The sequence below is a fragment of the Pseudorca crassidens genome, chromosome 12 (assembly GCF_039906515.1).
Source record: "Pseudorca crassidens isolate mPseCra1 chromosome 12, mPseCra1.hap1, whole genome shotgun sequence".
Lineage (NCBI taxonomy): Eukaryota > Metazoa > Chordata > Mammalia > Artiodactyla > Delphinidae > Pseudorca > Pseudorca crassidens.
In genome coordinates this window covers 61,966,530-61,986,356 of record NC_090307.1, presented here as the reverse complement: position 1 = coordinate 61,986,356, position 19,827 = coordinate 61,966,530, and the positions used below count along the sequence as shown (strand labels likewise).

The window sequence follows — 19,827 nt, the reverse complement described above, 5'->3', positions numbered from 1 at the left end:
TGTTGAAACTTTTCTGCCGATTAGTTTGTAATCCCCAAAAGACTCTAAAACTGACCTTGACATAGCAAACATTTAATCCTGAGAAGCATTGGTGTTTTGCCTTCACACTGTCTACAGCACACCCTTCCAAGTAGTCCGGGTCCTTTGAGAGCTATTTCAGAGACTTTCCTGGTGGTTCAGTGGTTAAGACTCCACGCTTCCACTGCAGGGGACGTGAGTTCGACCCCTGGTCGGGCAACTGAGATCTTGCATGCCCTGAGGCATGGCCAAAAAAAAAAAAAAAAAATCCAGCTATTTCACAGTTTTGTGCCCTCTTGGGGGCTGGTGGATTCCATCCTGTCCTGTAGAGGTTCAGCCTGCTTCCCTCCCCCACTGTGGAAGCCCAGTTTTGCCTCAATTTGCATATTAACTTCAATACACCTGATCTATAAATTTGTTCTTCAGGTTTTTTTTTTTTGAATTGGCTATAACATTTGCTTCTCTCATGAGTTAAATAAAATCTTTATCATGGGTTCCTTTTTTTTATCTGTATGAGAGTCATGATTTTATCTGTTTTTTGGACATTCTCTCTTCACAGTGATACCTTTCTTCTCTTGTTTTAGTTTGTGGTAGGGTTGGTTTCTCAGCCTCTGTACTGGTGACATTTTGAGCTGGATCTTTCTTTGCCGAGGGACTGTCCCCAGTGTAGGAGGTTTATTTAGCAGCAGCCCTGGCCTCCACCCACTAGATGCTCATAGCATTCCCCTCCCCAACTTGTGACAACTAAAAATGTCTCCCGACATTGTTAAATGTCCCCTGGCGGGGAAAATCACCCCCTCCCCACCCCCAGTTCTGAACCACTGGTTTATAGTTAATAACTGAGAACCCACGTCTTATCACCATTAAACTGACTGAAAGCCCCGTTGACCTAGAAGTAACATTTTTCTCTCGATATTTTCCTCATTGGAGCAGGGATGAGCAAATCTGCAGGGAATATCACGTTTCAGATGTTACCAAAGGTCGTGAGAGCTTTGGGAAAAACAAACGTCACTGAAATCCAAAACGGAAGCCAAGGGATTCCTCTTTCTTTTCTTTTTGCAGAAGGCCTTTGGTTTAAGGGTAGCTTGGGAGGTGTCAGTGTCCTGAGGTCCCGAGGAACCGGCTGGGCAGACCGCCAGCTGCCTACTCGGATTTAGAGAGTCTGAGCACCCGCGGTTGCACGGGGGGTAGTTTACCTGGACTGCTCCTCCCCTAGGAGGGCCTCCTGGACATTCATTCATTCACCCACTTGATCATTCATTCATTCACTGGCCACCTGGCATGGCTAGAGCTGTGTGTCCTGCATGAGGGGAGAGGCAGAGATGCTGAGGTTTGTTTCTTCCCTCCTGGGAGGATTTCATCTACTAGCAGAACGGAGACAGGGTCATCACAGCCATGAGTGTAGCTCCTATCTGTTGAGGGCTGTGAGCTCGCTGTGGACACCCTTTTATGTGGTGAGAACCTCGTGAGAACTCTAGGAGACAGGAATGAGTTGTGATGGTGTCCTTGTCAAAGATCACTTGACCACACGTGCGTTTTTTTCTGGATTCTCTGTTCTGCTCCATTGGTCTGGTGTGTCTGTCCTTCTGCCAGCATCACACTGATTACTGCAGCTTTGTAGTAAGGTTTGGAATCAGGAGTGTGAGTCCTCCAACATTCATCGTCGTTTTCAAGCCTGTCTTGCCTATTTGAGGTCCCCTGAGATTCCATATAAATTCTAGAATGAGTGCCACTGCTTGATATAACGGCGCAGTCTCCAGAGCACCTTCTGGTATTCAAAAGTGTGGCTTCTCTCTGATGCTTTGAGTTTTCTCTACTAAACCACCTGACCAACAGTTTACCTCATTGCTTTCGATTCCTCATCCTTTTGATTAAAAGAAATTTCACATTTTCTGGGACTTCCCTGGTGGCTCAGTGGTTAAGAATCTGCCTGCCAATGCAGGGGACATGGGTTTGAGCCCTGGTCCGGGGAGACCCCACATGCTGCAGAGCGACTAAGCCTGTACGCCACAACTACTGAGCCTGCACTCTAGACCCTGCGAGCCACAGCTACTGAAGCCCTCGTGCCTAGAGCCCGTGCTCCGCAACAAGAGAAGCCACCGCAATGAGAAGCCCGCTCACTGCAACTAGAGAAAGCCCGCATGCAGCAACAAAGACCCAATGCAGCCCCCTGCCACAAAAAAAAATTTCACATTTTCTGAAGATTATACCCCCCGTTGAGAATTACTGACTCCATGTATCTCTAGAGTCTAGAAGCTTGTTGTTGACTAACTTATTTTATTTCTATCTTGAAAATATTTTTTTTCTGACTTTAGAACACTGTAGTATAATAATGAATAGGCTTTTAAAATGCGACACCCCCTTGGTTCCGACTTGGTGTTACAGATTCTCTGCCCCTCCCCCATTAGAACGGCTGACCTGCAGGACAAGCTGGACCCCACTGTAGACAGCAATTCCTGTCAGAAGGCTCTCAACCCTCTGAGGGCTGTGACTCGAATCATCGTGTTTTGCTTCCTCAGGTAAGAGCTGGCTATGAGGTACTTTCTAAGAAACTGTGGGCTGCCCCGGGACCCTGTCCCTACCATCCTCCTCCTTGGCTATAAATTCCCCTTATCCTTGTATTTGGAGTTGAGCCCAACCTCTCTCCCTCATAAAACCTCACTGTGGTGGTCCTTCACCCATCATGACAGTTCCCTGAATGAAGACTATCTGACTGTTCTTTAACAAGTACCATGAACGATTTTTTGAACAACCTTTTCATGGGGAGAAATGGAACCACTCCCCTCAGGTCCCAGCATCAGAAAAGTTGTGCTTCTTGTGAATATCTGGTTTGTTTTAGCTTCTGGAAGAAATAAATATCTCACAATATGGCATTTTTTCCCTCCGCCAAGTGTGCAGAGCTATATATCTCTGTGTTATTCTCATTTATTTTCCTACCTATTTTTTTTCTGACATCAGCTCCCTCAAAAATTTATTTGTCTTTAAATATCATATGTATTTTTTGGTAAAGCTGTCTCAAACTTTTGTGGAACAGACTTAACATAGGTTTGAAGAAATAGATTGAATTGTTGTCATTCTCAATGAAACTTGGTCTCACTTTTGTCCCCAGAGCCACACCAAACCCACCCAATTCTGTGTCAGTTTTAAGGGTCGCTACATGTTAACCCTAAGATTTTCTGGGATGAATCTTAGTAAAAGGTTTAATATATAAACAGGGAAAACTTGACTTCCACAAAGAATTTCACATGGATCTAGTTGTCAGCGGGGTGGGTAGAGGCACCTGCTAAGTCTCTCCTGGTGTGAGCACACAAGTGGCCTCCCCACCCTGCCCCGAACGCGTTTAAACACTACGTTTGTTAATGCTATGGGGCCTGCCTTTTATTTCCACAGAACAGTGTTTGTTTGGTGAGAATCTTGAGGCATCTGAGCTCTTACAATACAGTGTAAAACAAAGCATTCTTAAACCTGTCATTGTTTTTAAAATGGAAAACAACCAAACACAACTTCAGTCTGTGGCTTTCTTAGAGAAGAAAACCAGCATCTGCCGGTAACAGGCTGCTCTGGGGACGGCTGGTCACAAGGCCCAATGCCACATTCGTAGTAATTAGTGGCAGCACAAGAATGGAAACCTCAGCAGTGCTCTTCCTGTTGCTATGGTGACAGCCCCCCAAACAGCCCGCCCCTCCCCTCCCAGGCACTCAGCACTACCCCTGACCTTCCATCTGTTGTGCGATCTTGTTGAGAGCAGAGATTAAATTGACTGCTCATTTGTCATCCAGAGTTTGTATGTTGTGTGTGTGTGTGTGTGTTGGGGTGTCAGGAGGAGGAGGACGTGGATTGGAAGGAAAGGGGTCTGGGGGTTGGCTGTTCCCTGTGCTCAGCAACAGGGACAGGAGAGCAGCTGGCACATCCGCCCAGATCACAGACAGGTGCTGTCGAGGGGCCCAGTTCTCGCGGTGGCCCGTAGTGCCTGGTGACGATGAGTGAGGCCCCGGCAGAAGCAGGTTCTTGACTTGATGGAGGAAAAGCGGAGCCCACGCCCTCAGTTTTTACCAAGACGTCCTCCACACTTATCTTCTATTTCTGGTTTTTGAGTAATTTCCATGGGTTCCTTAGAACCTGGGAAGTGTCAAAAATTCTTGTTGCTCCGCTAAAAACCTAAGAATTTGGCCAGATTTGCTAAAGATATGTAAAGACTGTAAAGTAGACATTGGGCTACTTATTTTCCTTGGCGTCTTGTTTGTTTCGGAGGTGGATGTGAAGAGCATTGATCTGATTCGCAGTATTGTATGCTGCTGTCGAAGGACCGTCTCTCCAGGGGCCCCCAGGGCTGCACACTGAGACCCGGTAGCATGTCCTCCATTACCCACCAGGAATTATGGGGATGGTACACGGACGTGCTTCGGAAGAAATGAGTGTTGTGCTCGGGAAAGGGCATGGTTTGCCTGTGGCATAAGGTCAGTAGGTTTTGGATGTTTTATTCCCTTAATAAATCTTCCCTGTACTGTGCTGCCCTGTGGCCTGGAATGTTCGTGTACTGCGGAGCGTTGAGACCATTTGTCTGGGCTGCTGAGTGAAGAGATTCCCGAGATTTCGGGGTGGAGGGAACACACCTGCCCTGCTGGGTATGAGCTGCAGCCTCAGGTCTGCCAGTTAGATGGTTGGTGTCTTCCTTGAGAAGTCTTTGTGATGTTCGTAGCCAGTGGTGAGGTTCCTGCACTTGATGCGTCCGGGTTTATCTTCATATTTCCGTATTCAGGAGCCAGACTCTGCAGTTCATCACACATGCTTATGTCTAAGGACACATCTCTGGTGTGACATTTTTAAACAGGGCCTAGTTGGGGTTAATAACCTCCACATAGGTTGGAACGGTCCTGTGAGAGGGAATCGTTTGTGTAGCAATTCCTGAACCGTGAACTCTCAGAGCTGCAAGCAATTAGGGGTCAACCAGTCGCATTTGGCAGAAACGCAAACTTAGGTCCAAGGGCTGCTGCCTGGCGTTGGAGCTGAGTTGGGGTCTGGGTAGCCCCTCGCATCCCTCTGCCGTCCGCTTTCATTAGAGATGTTTGCACAGGGACAGTGGAGGAGGGGTACCATCAAGGGAGAAGGCGAGTCCATTCCTGGTCTAGTCAGAATGATGGGGCTCAAGATCACGTCCCAACTGGGGAGGCTTCCAAGGCTGCAGGAAGCCCAGTTTTTGTGAGGATGAGTGCTGGCTCCGAGTCTGTGCACACACCCACCTGCTGACCTGCTGACCTGCTGACCTGCCTTGTAGGCTCTGATGGCCTGGGCCCAGCTCTCCAGCCACCTATCGCTGGCTCTGTGTTCCTGGGAAAATTACTTGAACTCTGTGACTTACGTTTTCTCAATTGTAAACGGGGACTGAGTACCATCTTTGGAGGGTGTTGTGAAGATTTGATCACACAGAGAGTCTGGGCGTCCTGCCAGCTCGGAGTAAACGTGCGGCCCCCTGGTTATTCTTGTTAGTCACCAAATCCCCATCGCCCCTTCTTCCCAGCTCTTTACTCGCTCATTTCACAGACTTTCAGCCTCCCCTCAGGTAAGTAGAGGGTGTGCTCTGCCTGCCCGGCTGCCGCTCGGATCCCAGTAGCAGACGGCCAGCGTCCTCGTGCCGTTAACTTCTGACAGTCTTTGTGAGCCGTGGTTTCTTGACCGGCATGACCCACAGCTTCAGCACCACCACCCCCAGTTCCTGTTGGCACTTCCTGGCACCACGGGGCCCATCCGGCCTCACCCACTGGGGAGGGAGGCTGGTCCATGGAGGCAGGGAGCCTCGTTCTCCAAACTGCCCGCCGGTGCCTCTGGAAGCCTGGGCTGCACACCTGCTTATCTTTATCTTTCAGGATGAATCCATTCAACAAATATGTGCCCAGCACTAGGCTCAGTGCCCAAGACACAGAACCGAGTAAGACTTTGTCCCTGTCCTTGAGTTGCCTGTGGTCTATGAGCTGGATGTCTAGGCAACAACTCAGGGAAGACAGCCATCTGTGGAGACTTCGTGGTGAGGTCCAGACGGAAGGAACACCTGCCACAAGCCCCAGGCCAACTCCAGGTCCCGCACCATCCCTACAAGGTCTTGTGTGGTTAGGTCTTCTCCACACGGCTCTGACGCACGTGCGTTATCCTCACGGCACAGGTGGGGAAGCTAAGAGGTTAACCCTGAGCAAGGCTGCCCCGGTGTGCATCACAGTGGAAGCTTACAAGGCTCCTCTGCCTTCTGTGACCAAGCGCATCTATGCTGGATGCCGCTGCTGATTGTAGCACGAACTTACAGCTGTTTCTTACCTGTATCTCCACCCCTCCCAGCCCGTTTCAGTTGAAAACAGTGATTTGAAGTTCAGCTCCCCGCCTGGGCTCTTTCTTCTTCCTTCTCCTCCTTCCTAAGATGCATCTGTGTCCGGGGAAGAGCTCGAGTTTCCTCCTGGCATGTTCTGCACAGGCTCCTGCTGGCCGAGGAGGGACCCCTTGGCCCTGGCATTTGGGTGATGGCCTGGGGATCTCTGCTCAGGTATGAGTGGTCCCGCCTGATTCTTTGGTAGCTGTGCAGGCCCTGGTGCTGCAGCTGATCTGAGTTGAGGTCTGGTTTCTCAGCATGATCAGAGTCTAGGGTCTCTAGAACCCACCCCCTTCCCACGATCCTATGTCTCCTTCCCTCCAGCGGACATTTCCACCCCCTCCCCAGCCCTGGCTGGTGCAACACGCCTTCCTGGTCTCAGCCCTGACCTGCTCTGATGCTGGGGGTGACCGTCCAGCTGTCCTGCTCCGGGTCAGCCCAGCCTCACCTCAGAGCCCCATAGCGGGCCAGTGGTCCCCAAGTCACAGCCCCCTGCAAGCCTCCTCCAGAGGTCACCTAGGACTATCTGGACCCCAAACTTTCTAGTTCAAGTTGGCCAAGCCTGGCTATTGATCTGTTAGGGGAGTTTTTGGAATTTAGAAAACACTTTTTCTCTCTGTAAGAGCGAGTTCTCCCACCATGGACTCCAGAAATTCACCTTGTGGCTCAAAGCAGATGAAGGACTCTGTTCCAGCAGCTCCTGTGCGTTTGTCTTAGTTGGATGAAAACCCTCATGGCTGCATGTCAAGGGCGGGAAGGCTCCAGGGGAACAAGCCTCTCAGTGACGAGGGAGGAGACGTTAGCAGATGGTCAAAGAAACTGTCCCCCTGACACGCAGCGGAGGCCCGATGTGCATCCTGTCCTCATGTGCTGTCCCTGCTGCTGTCACCCATGTCCATGCACAGCTGTTGGGGGATGTGTGGGAGGGGCCTTAATGACCAGGCTGGGGGCGGGGGAGCAGGGGTCCCCTGGGAAAAGGGGACTCCCAGCTTAAAGATAAAGATTTAAACTAATCGATCAGGAGTGAGATTGTGTTGGGAGAGGCAGCATGGGGAGTAGAAATGTGAGAACTCAGAACCGCCTAGGCTCATTGATCCTTCCGGCACCTTCGCCAAGCCAGGCCCGAGTCCTGGGGAGGGAATGACATTGGTGTCCCAGCTGAGAACCTAATGCGCTTCCTCCTCCCCAACCCTGTGGATGGTGGTGCAGAGCTCACCAGGAGGGGCCTGGGGTTGGGGGGATGCAGTTTTGGGGAAGATGATTCCTTCAGTTGTAACAAGCTGCGTTTGTGAAGTTAGTGGAAAGTAAGGCAGACGTGCCATTTCTGATGGAACTGGTCTGGGTCTGTGTCCCAGTTGTCTCTGCTGGGTTACAAACCACGCCACCACTCAGTGGTTTCAAACAACACTTTATTACCTCCCATGACGCGGACTCATCGGGGTGGTTTTTCTGCTCCTGTGATGTCAGCTGGGTTGCAGTCACCCAGGTGCTTGGTTGGCCTGGAGGGATGGCTCACGCCCTTGAGGGTGGTTCCCGCCCATGAAGCCTTGGACAGGATGAATGGAAGTTGGGGCTCAGCCGGGATGTGGGGTGGCCGGTCCCCCTCCCCCTCTCTTTGTACAGTGATGGGGCTTCTCCTTCCACATGGTAAGTCCATGTACTGTCTCCTGTGCTCTCCCCAGCAAGGTAGCCAGACCTCTCAAGGCAGTTCGAGGGCCCTACAGGCACTTGAGCTAAGCTGAGAGGCAGGTGCTCGCAGCCTCTTGGAGGCTGGAGTTGGCCCAGTCATTCCTCCCACATTCTCCCGGTTGATGCGAGTCACAGGCCGGCCCAGATCCAGTGTGAAAGGGGAGTCTCCAAGGCAGGAATGCTGGGAATGTGGGTCACTGGGGATCATCTTTGGAGACAGCGATTCTGTCTGTGACTGTGGAAATGCACAGAAGATGAGGAAGGGGTTGTAACAGTATAGTTTCCAGGGAACACTCACGTGTGTTATCCCATTTAGAACTCACAACAACTCTGTAAGGAAGGCAGGAAAACTTTCAGAGATGTGGAAACTCAGGCTCATCGAAACTAGGTGAACTGTAAAGGTAAGTATCAAATGTGTCAAAATATTCTTGGTCCATTCCATTGCCTCTTTTTTTTTTCTTCCAGTTTTATTGAGATATAATGGACATACAGCACTGTATAAGGTTAAGGTGTACAGCATAAAGATTTGACTCACATACATCATGAAATATCTATTGCCTCTTTGAGGTTGACCACACACACACACACACACACACACACAGACACACACACACACACACGGAAAGGGGGCCAGAGCTTTATATGAATGATTTTATTGAGTATTTCAGCAACCATTTTGGAGTTGGTGACATCATGTGACCATTTTACTGATGAGGAAACTGAGGCCCAGGGAGGTGACATAAATTGCTCAAGATCACACAGGTAGTATTGGCAGAGTCAGGATTCAAACCTAAGTCCCTCTGACTCTGGAGACAGAGCTTTCCCTATTATCTTACTACCTTATCATGTAGTGATTTGCACAGGTTGTCAATATAGAGAGAATATTTGAATAAATAAATGTTATTAAGTTCTTCAGATACTTTTGTCAACAAGTAAGTTGACATCAGTGTCATTTCCAAAATAAGTTACCACGATGCTGTATTTGTCTTTGACAGGCAAAATGAGGCATAGTGAACACACAATATTTTAAAACTCTATTTTCCTGGTATTCTGAAAAGTGACGTGTTGTCTGGGTTTTGATCATGACTTTCTATTATGAAAAAATAAGAGAATCCAGAGAGATGTGCTAAGGTCCCTTTTGGTGGCTCTCTGAAATTTGGAGGCGAGCCAGGATTCCACAGAGAACAAACGATAGAAACCATTGTTTCAGAACTTGTGTCTAGGCTAAGCCTGGAAGCAGAGCTGTTTTGGTTACTTTATATTATTTCCTGAACATGTTTCCTATCTCTGGTTAGTCCATAGGCAACTCAAGTGAATCCCTGTAGTTACAATTACAATCAGATCTTTAACTGGTAACCAAAGCTAAGGAGTCCATTATGTCGTGCTGTGTGGATGGTGGGCTGGGACCCTGTGAGGGGCTCAGGACATTGGAGAGAGGCTGTGACTGTCTTCCAGCACTACAGTGCTGATCACTGAATATTTAATTCTTGGGGAAACAAGAACCTTTTCATGTTCAGTTACTACTCTATCATTGGAGTTCTATCACATACCTAAGTTTTATACTTCGTAGGGTTTTAGGTGCCTCTCTGGATATATATTGAAGCATTCAGTAGCATAAACAGAATGTGAAACAGGCTTCATATTATTAAAGACATTATATTATTAATATAATGCTTCTTTGAGGGTTTGTGATAAGAACTGGCCTGCATATTTCCCTTGGTAATGATTAAATGAGACAAGCTATGTGAAAATGCTCTGCATACCACAATTATCACTCAATAAATGAGTGCTCGTGTACTGTTGGAGATTTTCCCTTCTCTTGTGTGTTGTTTAACTTCATGTTTTGGTCCCTGGATCACATTTTCTTGGTATTTGGGCAGACCCATTGGCCGAATAGAAGTTGGACCAATTTATGCAAATTGGCAATATTTCTAGATACACATACCAAACAAACAGCCTTTGAATTACAAGATGACTCAGAATTGATGCTGGCCATTCTCCAGCTACACTGACTCACATTTTTCATCTGTAAAATATGAATCAAAATATATGCTTTGAAGAGTAGTTACAAGAAATAAATGAGCTCTGTGTGAAAGCACTTCGCAAACATCTAGCACTGAACGATTGCACACTTTACTAGTCGCTATTATTGTTCCTCAAAATATCCTGGGGTGAATTTACCAGTCCTGTTGTCTATACTCTACATCGTTTCAAGAGAAGCTGGGAAATTTATTCTTATCACTGAGATTTTTAAAATCTCAGCTTTATTTCCCCATCTTATGGCAATACAGGATGTATTATGTAGCTATAGCTGACTTATGAAAATGTTGTTCAACTACACATCTCTTAGTCTGAGTGAACATCCATCATTACGCACCATACTTTACTATTTGTAAAATAGTTGTCAGCTACAAACACATTATCCTACGCGATAAAGCTAGTGACAGAAAAATGCTGTTGTCACAGAAAATTGGACTCTGAGAATAATAAATGTCCAAATGCTTATTTTGAAAATAGGAAGCATTAATCATGTGACAACATTGGCTTCCAGTAGCTTTAATGAGACTACGTAAGTGCCAGGCAGACAATTATCAGCCTTGAGGAATGTAAGGACTAGTTCTTTCATCAACAGAGAAACAGTCTTCCCATTAAATGCCAGATGCAGTCTGAAGTCCTACATGCCAACTCAACTTCTTTTTTTTTTAATATTTATTTACTTAATTGGTTGCATGGGATCTTAGTTGCGGCAGGTGGGCTCCTTAGTTGTGGCTCTCAGGCTCCTTAGTTGTGGAGTGTGGGCTCCTTAGTTGCAGCTTGCCAGCTCCTTAGTTGTGGTGTGCAAACTCTTAGTTGGGGCATGCATGTGGGATCTAGTTCCCTGACCAGGGATCGAACCCGGGCTTCCTGCATTGGGAGCTTGGAGTCCTATCTACTGCGCCACCAGGAAAGTCCCCCAACTCAACTTCTTGATTTAAAGTTTAAAAAATTTGTATACCCTTTTGATCCATAATCTAAGTAATGATACAAAATCCAGAAGGTTCTAAAGGGTAAAGAACGCGACATCTCCCTTCCCTCCCCATCCTCCAGCCACTCATGTCCCATCCTTGGAGGCAAATAGTGTTCGTGGTTTCATGTGTATATTCCATAGATATTTTATTCATATACAGACATGTATCTGTATCTATAGCTATCCCCCTTTTCTACCTTCTTAGGGACTGAATTGCCCCTGACCCCGCAATTCATATGTTGAAACCCTAACCCCCAGCACCTCAGAATGGGACTGTATTTGGAGAGAGGGACTTTAAAGAGGTGATTAAGGTAAAGTGAAGTCTTATGGGTGGGCCCTAATTCAGAATGACTGGTGTCCTTATAGGAAGAGGAGATTATGACACAGATGCATACAGAGGGAGGGCCGCAAGCCAAGGAGAGAGGACCGCAAGGCAAAGAGAGAGGCTCAGAAGAAACCAACTCCAGCACTGTGATATCAGCGCTCCAGCCTCTAGAACAGTGAGAAATATGTGTCCGTTGTTTAAGCCCCAAGCCTGTGGGACTTTGTTAAGGAAGCCTGAGGAGACTCACATACCCCCTCCCTTCACAAACTGCCTTCTTTGCTGCACCCTCTTTTCACTTACTGTATTTTAAAGAAGCACATAAAGCAGGGGTCCCCAACCCCTGGAAGGGGTACCGATCCGTGGCCTGTTAGGAACCGGGCCACACAGCAGGATGTGAGCGGCAGACAAGCGAGTGAAACTGCATCTGTATTTACAGCCGCTCCCCATTGCTTGCATTGCTGCCTAAGCTCTGCCTCCTGTCTGCATGATGGTGAGTTGTATAATTATTTCATTATATATTACAATGTAATAATAATAGAACTAAAGTGAACAGTAAATGTAATGTGATTGAATCATCCCGAAACCATCACCCCCCGACCCCAGTCCATGGAAAAATTTTCTTCCACAAAACCGGTCCCTGGTGCCAAAAAAGGTTGAGGACCACTGCATAAAGGCTTTTTACTTCGTTTTGTTGTCTGGATACACAGATTCTTTTTATTGTCTGGATGTTGCATAATTTATCTGATCTCTTTCCTACTGATGAACATATAATTTCCAATATTTTGCTATTAGAAATAACACTGCCATAAATAAATAAATTAGCTTGTACATAAATAATTTTACACATGGACACGTCTATCCATATGATCAATTTCCAGAAGTAGTATCACTGGGTTGAAGGTCATGTGCAGCAAAATTTTTGTAGTCATTGGCAAATTCCTCTTCCTGGAGGTTTCACAGATGGACACTTCCACCAGAAAGAGTGAGAACTTAGCTCCAGCTTTTCCCACAAGCTGTTTGTGATGCAAACTTTTGATCTTTCCCAACCTGATAGGTAAAAAAATCATGTCTTGGGAAGTATCATTTTGCATTTCTCTTATTATGAGTCGTGTTATATCTTTTTATAAGTTTAAAAGATTTTTGTATTTCATGTTTTGGTTAAGCTTCTTTTTCTAATGGTTTTGTTTTGTTTTGTTTTTGTATTGTAGATATCCCTTACTTGTTAGAAAATTTGGTCATTTTCTGTGGTATGAGTGGCAAACATTTTCCCAGTTGGTGTCGGTCTTTTTACATTCTTCTGAGGAGCCCATGTAGAAAATTCTGGCATTTAACATAAGCAGTTATTAGTCTCCTTGTTAATGGTGCCGACTTCTGACTTCAACTACAGAGTCAGGCCAAACCTTGCAGGTGAGGGCGCCATCCCCTTCCAGGCTTCAGATGTTAGCCGCGGGCTCGGGGCTCCCCAGGCATCCATGCTTCTGACCAACAGGCTACAATTTGGGGTCCCCACTCCCCACTCACTTTCAATAATTCTCCAGAATGTCTCACAGAACTCAGGAAAGTGTGATACAATTTTTTTTAATTTCAGTTTATTATAGCAAAGAGGATACAAATCAAAAGCAGAGACACTGAGGGCAAGGTTTGGGAGGGTCCCAGATGTCCTCTCCCTGTGGAGTTGGGATGCATCACCCTCTTGGCACAGTGATGCATGACAACATGCTTAGGATTGGCAGCGAGGGGTCCTCACCTGAACTTTGATGTCCAGAGTTTCCATGGTTTCATTGTGAAGGTGTGAGTAAGTGAATCATGGGCCACTTGATTGAACTCAACCTCCAGCTCCCCCTCCCTTCCCCAGAGGTTGGGCTGATCCCGTGTGACTCAAAGCCCCAGCCCTCTAATCACCTGCTGGTCTTCCTGTCCTGGCCGGCCACCATCTGAGTCATCTCCTTAGTATAAACTCTCAGGGCCCACCAAGAATGACAAAGACATTCTTATGACCCGGGAAATTCCAGGTATTTAAATGTTACCACCCAGGAACTGGAGACAGGCCAGCCCATTTCTTTATTACCTAGGATAATAGGTAATAATTTCTGGATTTTGTATTGTATATAGAAGATTTCTGGATTTGGATTTTGTATTTCTGGATTTTGTATTGTATATAGAAGATTCTTCCCTTTTCTAAAGGAAATTATTACAAAAACAAATTGCCCATGATTTCCTCTGGTACCAGAATGATTCCACTTTCCCCCCAAATGTATTATTTCAGCTTTTTGAGATGTAATTGACATCCAACATACATTTTTGATCCATCTGGAACTCATTCTAGTTTATAGGATACAGATTCAACTTTATTTCTTTTTTCTAGATAAGTTGTCCCCAAACCACTTATTGAATAAACGATTTTTCCTCCTTGAACTGAAATGCCAGACTTATACTGAATTCCTGTATGTATACAGATCTACTTCTAAACTTCTTAGTGTGTTCCGTTGATCTGTTTTTCCTGTGTAGCACACGGTTTTAATTATTGTAGTTTTGTAAGTTATTACTTCAAATTGATACCACTAGTAAATTTCTTAAACTTTTATAAAACATTCTTCTGAAACTGGATTTCAAACCAAATACCAGGACTTTCCTGGTGGTGCAGTGGTTAAGAATCCACTTGCCAATGCAGGGGTTCGAGCCCTGGTCTGGGAAGATCCCACATGCTGTGGAGCAACTAAGCTCATGTGCCACAACTACTAAGCCTGTGCTCTAGAGCCAGCAAGCCACAACTACTGAGCCTGCATGCCACAACTACTGAAGCCCACGCACCTAGAGCCCGTGCTGTACAACAAAGAGAAGCCACTGAATGAGAAGCCCACGCACCGCAACGAAGAGAAGCCCCCACTCGCCGCAACTAGAGAAAGCCCACGTGCAGCAACAAAGACCCAATGCAGCCAAAAATAAATAAATAAATTTATTTTTTAAAAAAACAAACCAAATGCCAATTAGAGGTAAGACACCAGTATAGCTTTCAGATGAGTAGCCAGCAGTGCATTGATCTAGCTTGCAAGCCAGTTAGCAGCTTAGAGTAGGAATTGTTTCCAAGGCATTGCTTACTTTATATGCCAGAACGTAAGGGAACTCACAGAGTTGTGCCCCATACATTTGCCTTTTATAGGAAGTTATTCAGACTTACACGGACAATTTTCACTGCACTGGAAACAGCCCAGCCACCTGCAAGGCAGTGGGAGCCTTTGGCCTTCTCAACAGTCAGCTGTGTCATGAGCTGGGCACATGCTTTCCTCAGAGCATCTCACCTCCTGACCATCCTGACCTGGGCTGACTCACTCACTTCCTCCCAGCGGGATCTGTGGTCCTCCCTCTGCTCCTCACCAGGACGGGTCTGAGTCAGATGGTCATCCCGCTCCAGGGTCGGCAGAATCTAGTTCTTTGGTTGCCAACTCTGCTATTTTCATCTTCAGGCTTTCCCTTCACACTGGGCAAAGAAAATTTGCAGAATCTTGCAGAACCAAACCACTGTTTTACAAGGATGACCATTTTTTTGGAGAAGCACAAAGTGGCATTATCCTAGTTATCCTCATATCTGTTCAATTTCAGATAAATTACTGAGCAAAAATTTTAAAGTGGTTTATTAAAAACTTCATTTTTATTTTGGCTATAGATGTGTAATTGTCACAAAAATTTTCGGATCATCTTGACTCTTTTAGACTGTATATTTCTTTAATTCTGCTTACTACTTCATGAAGAAATATCGAGAAATTTCTCAATTAAAAAAAAGGTTTGAGATCAGCTCAGTGCTTTGTAACGACCTAGAGGGGTGGGACAGGGAGGGTGGGAGTGAGACGCCAGAGGGAGGGGATATGGGGATATATGTATATGTGTAGCTGATTCACTTTGTTACAAAGCAGAAACTAACACACCATTGTAAAGCAATTATACTCCAATAAAGATGTTAAAAAAAAAAAGGTTTCTGGGTGTAATAATATAATGCCTGGGATTTGCTTTCAAATAACCTGGGGTTGGGGTGGGGGATTAGTCGGTTTATAGAAGACACCAATTTGGCCGTGAGTTGATGACTGTTGAATCTGGGGTGATGGGGTCATAGGGGGTTTCACTGTATTTGTTCATTGTGACAAATACTTAATTCCTTTTTATTTTGTGTGTTTGAAATTTTTTCTTAGAGAGGAGCCCACTTTGGTCCCACTCTGGTTGGGATGACTGCAGTGCTGCACCCAGTGGGCACCGGAGCCCCTTGAGGGCTGCATCCTCCCCAGGCAGGCGCTGGCGGAGGCAAGAGGCCTTTCCCAGCTCCCTTTGTTCCTCCCAAGGCTTCTGGCAGAATTCCCACTGCTATTCCTTCACATCATCTTTCTTTTCTATTTCTGAACTCCATTTTGTGATTTTTCTAATTATTCCCAGAAAAGAAGAAACTTGAAAATCACATGTGCTGTGACTGAAAATCTTTTTGCTGAAAGCACATTCAGAAATAGCCCGAGGAGTAAAATTCTTCCCAAGAAGAGCATCTGGGGAAGGATTTCTCCCTTAGTTTTCCTTAAAATAAGGTCATTTAACAGCGATCTGAAGAAAGCATAGTGAGCAACTTTCCATTTTCCTGTTAATTACACACTTGAGCTGAGAAGCAGAAGTAAAAAAGCATTTAAAAGAAACCCACGAAGTTTATTTAAACAACAAGATGCTTGACCTGAAGGGGAAAACTATCTAGGATTCATTTCTTTTACAGTCATTTATCCTTGCTTAAAGACAGATTGTCCTACCTATAACAGCTACATACAAAAAAGTTATAAAATTGTTCTTGGTTTTGAAATGAAAATGAAAAACATTAAAATTCTCCAATCGAACAAAGTATGCAATAATTTTTACATTGTTCTTTTCTCGTTAAACAGGGAAATCAAAAGAACTTACTGGCATATAAAGAGATGAGCTGAATGAGCATGCCAATAATGGAGAAAGGGACTATTTTCACAGAAGCAGTATTTCCCCCCATCCCATCTCCTTGTGATGTTGATCAAAATGTACCATTGGCCATTTAGTTAAAAAAAAATCAATATTCTTCTGCACATACCTCCATTACTGAATGTACAACAAAGGAGTGGGGGAGGGGAAAATGAAAGACTAGAGAAAACTGTACGGCAGCAGTCACGATGCGGCGGAACCAAATTGTGGTTTTCTAACTCACAATGACTTCTTGGTTCTGGAGTAAAGCAGCAGGTTCTCTCTTTAGTAGACACCTCCTGTCTGCTATTGGGACACATCAGCTGTATCTTCATCCTTCATTTCCAACTGTGCAGGTGTGTCTCTTTCGTTGATTGGCTGCCCATCAAATCAGAATCTGATCTGCCTCAGGGACAAACCCTGTCATTCACAATAGGCTTTCGTCAAACGTGGTTATGCCTCCAAATCTCAAACTGCACCACAGAACCATCCTGTCTCACCACTTTCGTGTTACCGTGATCGTGGTCCTCTGTCTTGACTCCCTCCTGGGGCTCTTCATTGGCCATGGTAACCTCTGGAGCCTTCTCAGTGGCTGCTTCACAAAAAAGGTACCAGGATTGGCACCAAACAAGCACAGAGCAGCACCAGTAGTGGCAGAAGGAGGAGGTAGCAATCAGTCAAAGGGAATTTTCTAAAATAAAATATAAGTCCCTTGAGAACATAAATTTAGTTAGAACCTGTTAGACCAGGGCAGGGGAAGATCTTTATTATGGAGTTTATTTCCAGTTCATTAATTATGAAATAGCTGAGACTTAACCAGAGAAGTCTGAAACTCCCAGGTAACTGAAACACCTGTGTCAGACAAAGCTCTTAGCATGGAAGGACTTCTCCATCAGCTGAGAAACAGGAACTGCTCACTTACAATAGCTCCAAAGAGAATAAAATACTGGGGGATGAATTTAACAAAAGGAGTGCAAAACTTACACTCTGAAAACTGCGAAACATTGTTGAAAGAAATTAAGGAAGACCTAAATAAATGGAAAGGTATCTCAGGGTCAGAAGACTCAATATTGTCAAGATGGCAACACTCCCCAAAGTGATCCACAGTCATTTACTGCCATCAAAATTCCAGCTGAGTTCGTTCAAACATGGACAAGATGGTGCTAAAATTCATATGGAAGTGCAAGGGGCTCAGAGTAGCCAAAACAATCCTGAAGAAGAACAAAGTTAGAGGACTCATGCTTCCCAAAATCAAAACTTACTATAAAGCTACAGTAATCAAGATGGTGTGTTACTGGCATAGAGACAGACATATAAGTCAATGCAGTAGAATTGAGAGTCCAGAAATAAACCCTCACAGTAGCAGTTCATTGATTTTCAATGGGTGCCAAGACCATTTAATGGGGGAAAAGGATAGTCTTTTCAATAAATGGTTCTTGGGTAACTGGATAGCCACATGTAAAAGAATGAAATTGGATGCCCTACCTTACTCTATATACAAAAACTAACCCAGAATGGATCAGAAACCTAATCTAAGACAATAAGACTCTCAGGAAAAAAAAAAAAAAGGTGTAAATCTTTGTGACTTTGGATTAGGCAATGGTTTCTTAGATATGACACTTAAAGCACAGGCAACCAAAGAAAACATAGATCTATTAGACTTTATCAAAGTTAAAAGCTTTTGTGGTTTGAAGGATAGCATCAAGAAAGTAAAAAATGACAACCTACAGAATGGGAGAAAATATTTGTAAATCATGTATCTGATAAAGGGTTGAGATCTAGGATATATAAAGAACAACTCAGTAGTAAAACCACATATAACCCAATTTAAAATGGGCAAAGGATCTGAGTGGACATTCTCCAAAGAAGATTTTCAAAGGGCCAATAAGCACGTTTTGAAAAGATGCTCAGTATCATCATCCATCAGGGAAATGCGAGTCAAAACCAAAAGGAGGTAACACTTACATGCTAAGACGGCTATAATCACAAAGACAGATAATAGAGTGTTGGCAAACCCGCGTACATTGCTAGTGGGGATGTACAATGGTGCAGCCATGGCAGAAAAGAGGTTGGCAGTTCCTTAAACGGTCAAGCATAGAGTTACCACGTGATCTAGCAATTCCACTTCTAAGTATATACCCAAGACAAATGGAAACGTATGTCTACACAAAAACTTGTGCATAAATGTTCACAGCAGCATTATTCATAGTAGCCTAGGGGCTAAATGACCACTTCCAAGACGGCTCCCTCACAGGGCTAGCTATTGGCTGGGAGCTCAGCTGGGTCCATGGGCCTGAGAACATGGGACCACTCATCACAGGCATCTCCGTGGGCTGTTCAGCTTCCTCACAGCATGGTGACCAGGTTTCAAGAAGGAGAGGAGCACCCCAAGAGACAGGCAGTAGAAGCTGCTAGTTTCTTGGGGCCTGGGTCTAGAAACTGGTACCATTACTTTTGTTGCATTTTTTGGTCAAGCAGTCAAAGAACCTAGATTGAAGAGCAGGGAACACAGACTTCAGCTCTTCATTGAGGAGTGTTTAAATTCGGATGACATGTTTTATAACTGCCACACCCCACAGTAACTTCCAGAGCTGGGATGTGAATTCAGGTATGTCTGAATCACGGAGTTCATAGTCTTAAAAATTCTGCTTTGCATTGCAAATAGGATGGGTGGAAGACCCTGGGCTGGAATAGTGAGAAAACTACTTAAAATATTTTTAGTTGGCATTGGGAAGGGTGGTGGTTGTTGCTGTGTTACCTTGCTCATAGTCAAGATCATTTTTGGAAAATATTTGCACTATTTATGGCAAATTTCAAAGATATCATTTTAATGCTGAGTTTCTAGAGGTGGCAAGGTCCTTATATTAGAGATGGCGCTTTTAAAAGAACAAACAGGAGAAGGGCTTATTTCCCTTTTAGCAATAGATCTGAAGACAGGACTCGCCATGAGCAAAAATAACTCTGCCTATGCTTTGGTTTCCACAGTGAAGAGCAGTCTCTTTATTGTGGGCATGCCTTAACTCAATACCACGTTACTCAGCTCGACTTTAATCCTGGGGCTGCAGTCCAACCATTCAAAACCCCATTATTATAGCTGAGAGGTGGGGCAGTGTCAGCATGATTCAAACCTGGTAGCACGTCAAAATGAGGCGTCAGGGCTGCATTCAGCTGTTGGTTTTAAGATGCAGGTAGAATCCAGGCCCTTTCTCGTTCTTTTCTGTTATGGTTCCCAAAAATTGCTGCCCAGAGGGTAGGGAAATTCCAGCCATTGCCCACATTTGCTTTGGGGATCTTGGATTTTGGTAGCACTAGAGATGAAGATTTGCATACATCACAGCTGCTAAAGGATGGGTAAAAGTGAATACGATGTGCTCAGTAGGATCTTGCTGCCCGGATAACAGGAGGTGCTCTGGGGTGAAACTGTGTGGTCGTGCCGCGGTATTGGAGGTCACGACTAAAAGGACGCACTGGGAGGTC

General features: G+C 45.2%; 1 pseudogene; it reads right to left on the bottom strand.

Annotated features, from left to right (window-relative positions):
* Positions 1-16,635: 16,635 nt before the first annotated feature.
* On the bottom strand, positions 16,636-16,916 carry LOC137204144 (small ubiquitin-related modifier 2-like; annotated as a pseudogene).
* Positions 16,917-19,827: the final 2,911 nt, after the last annotated feature.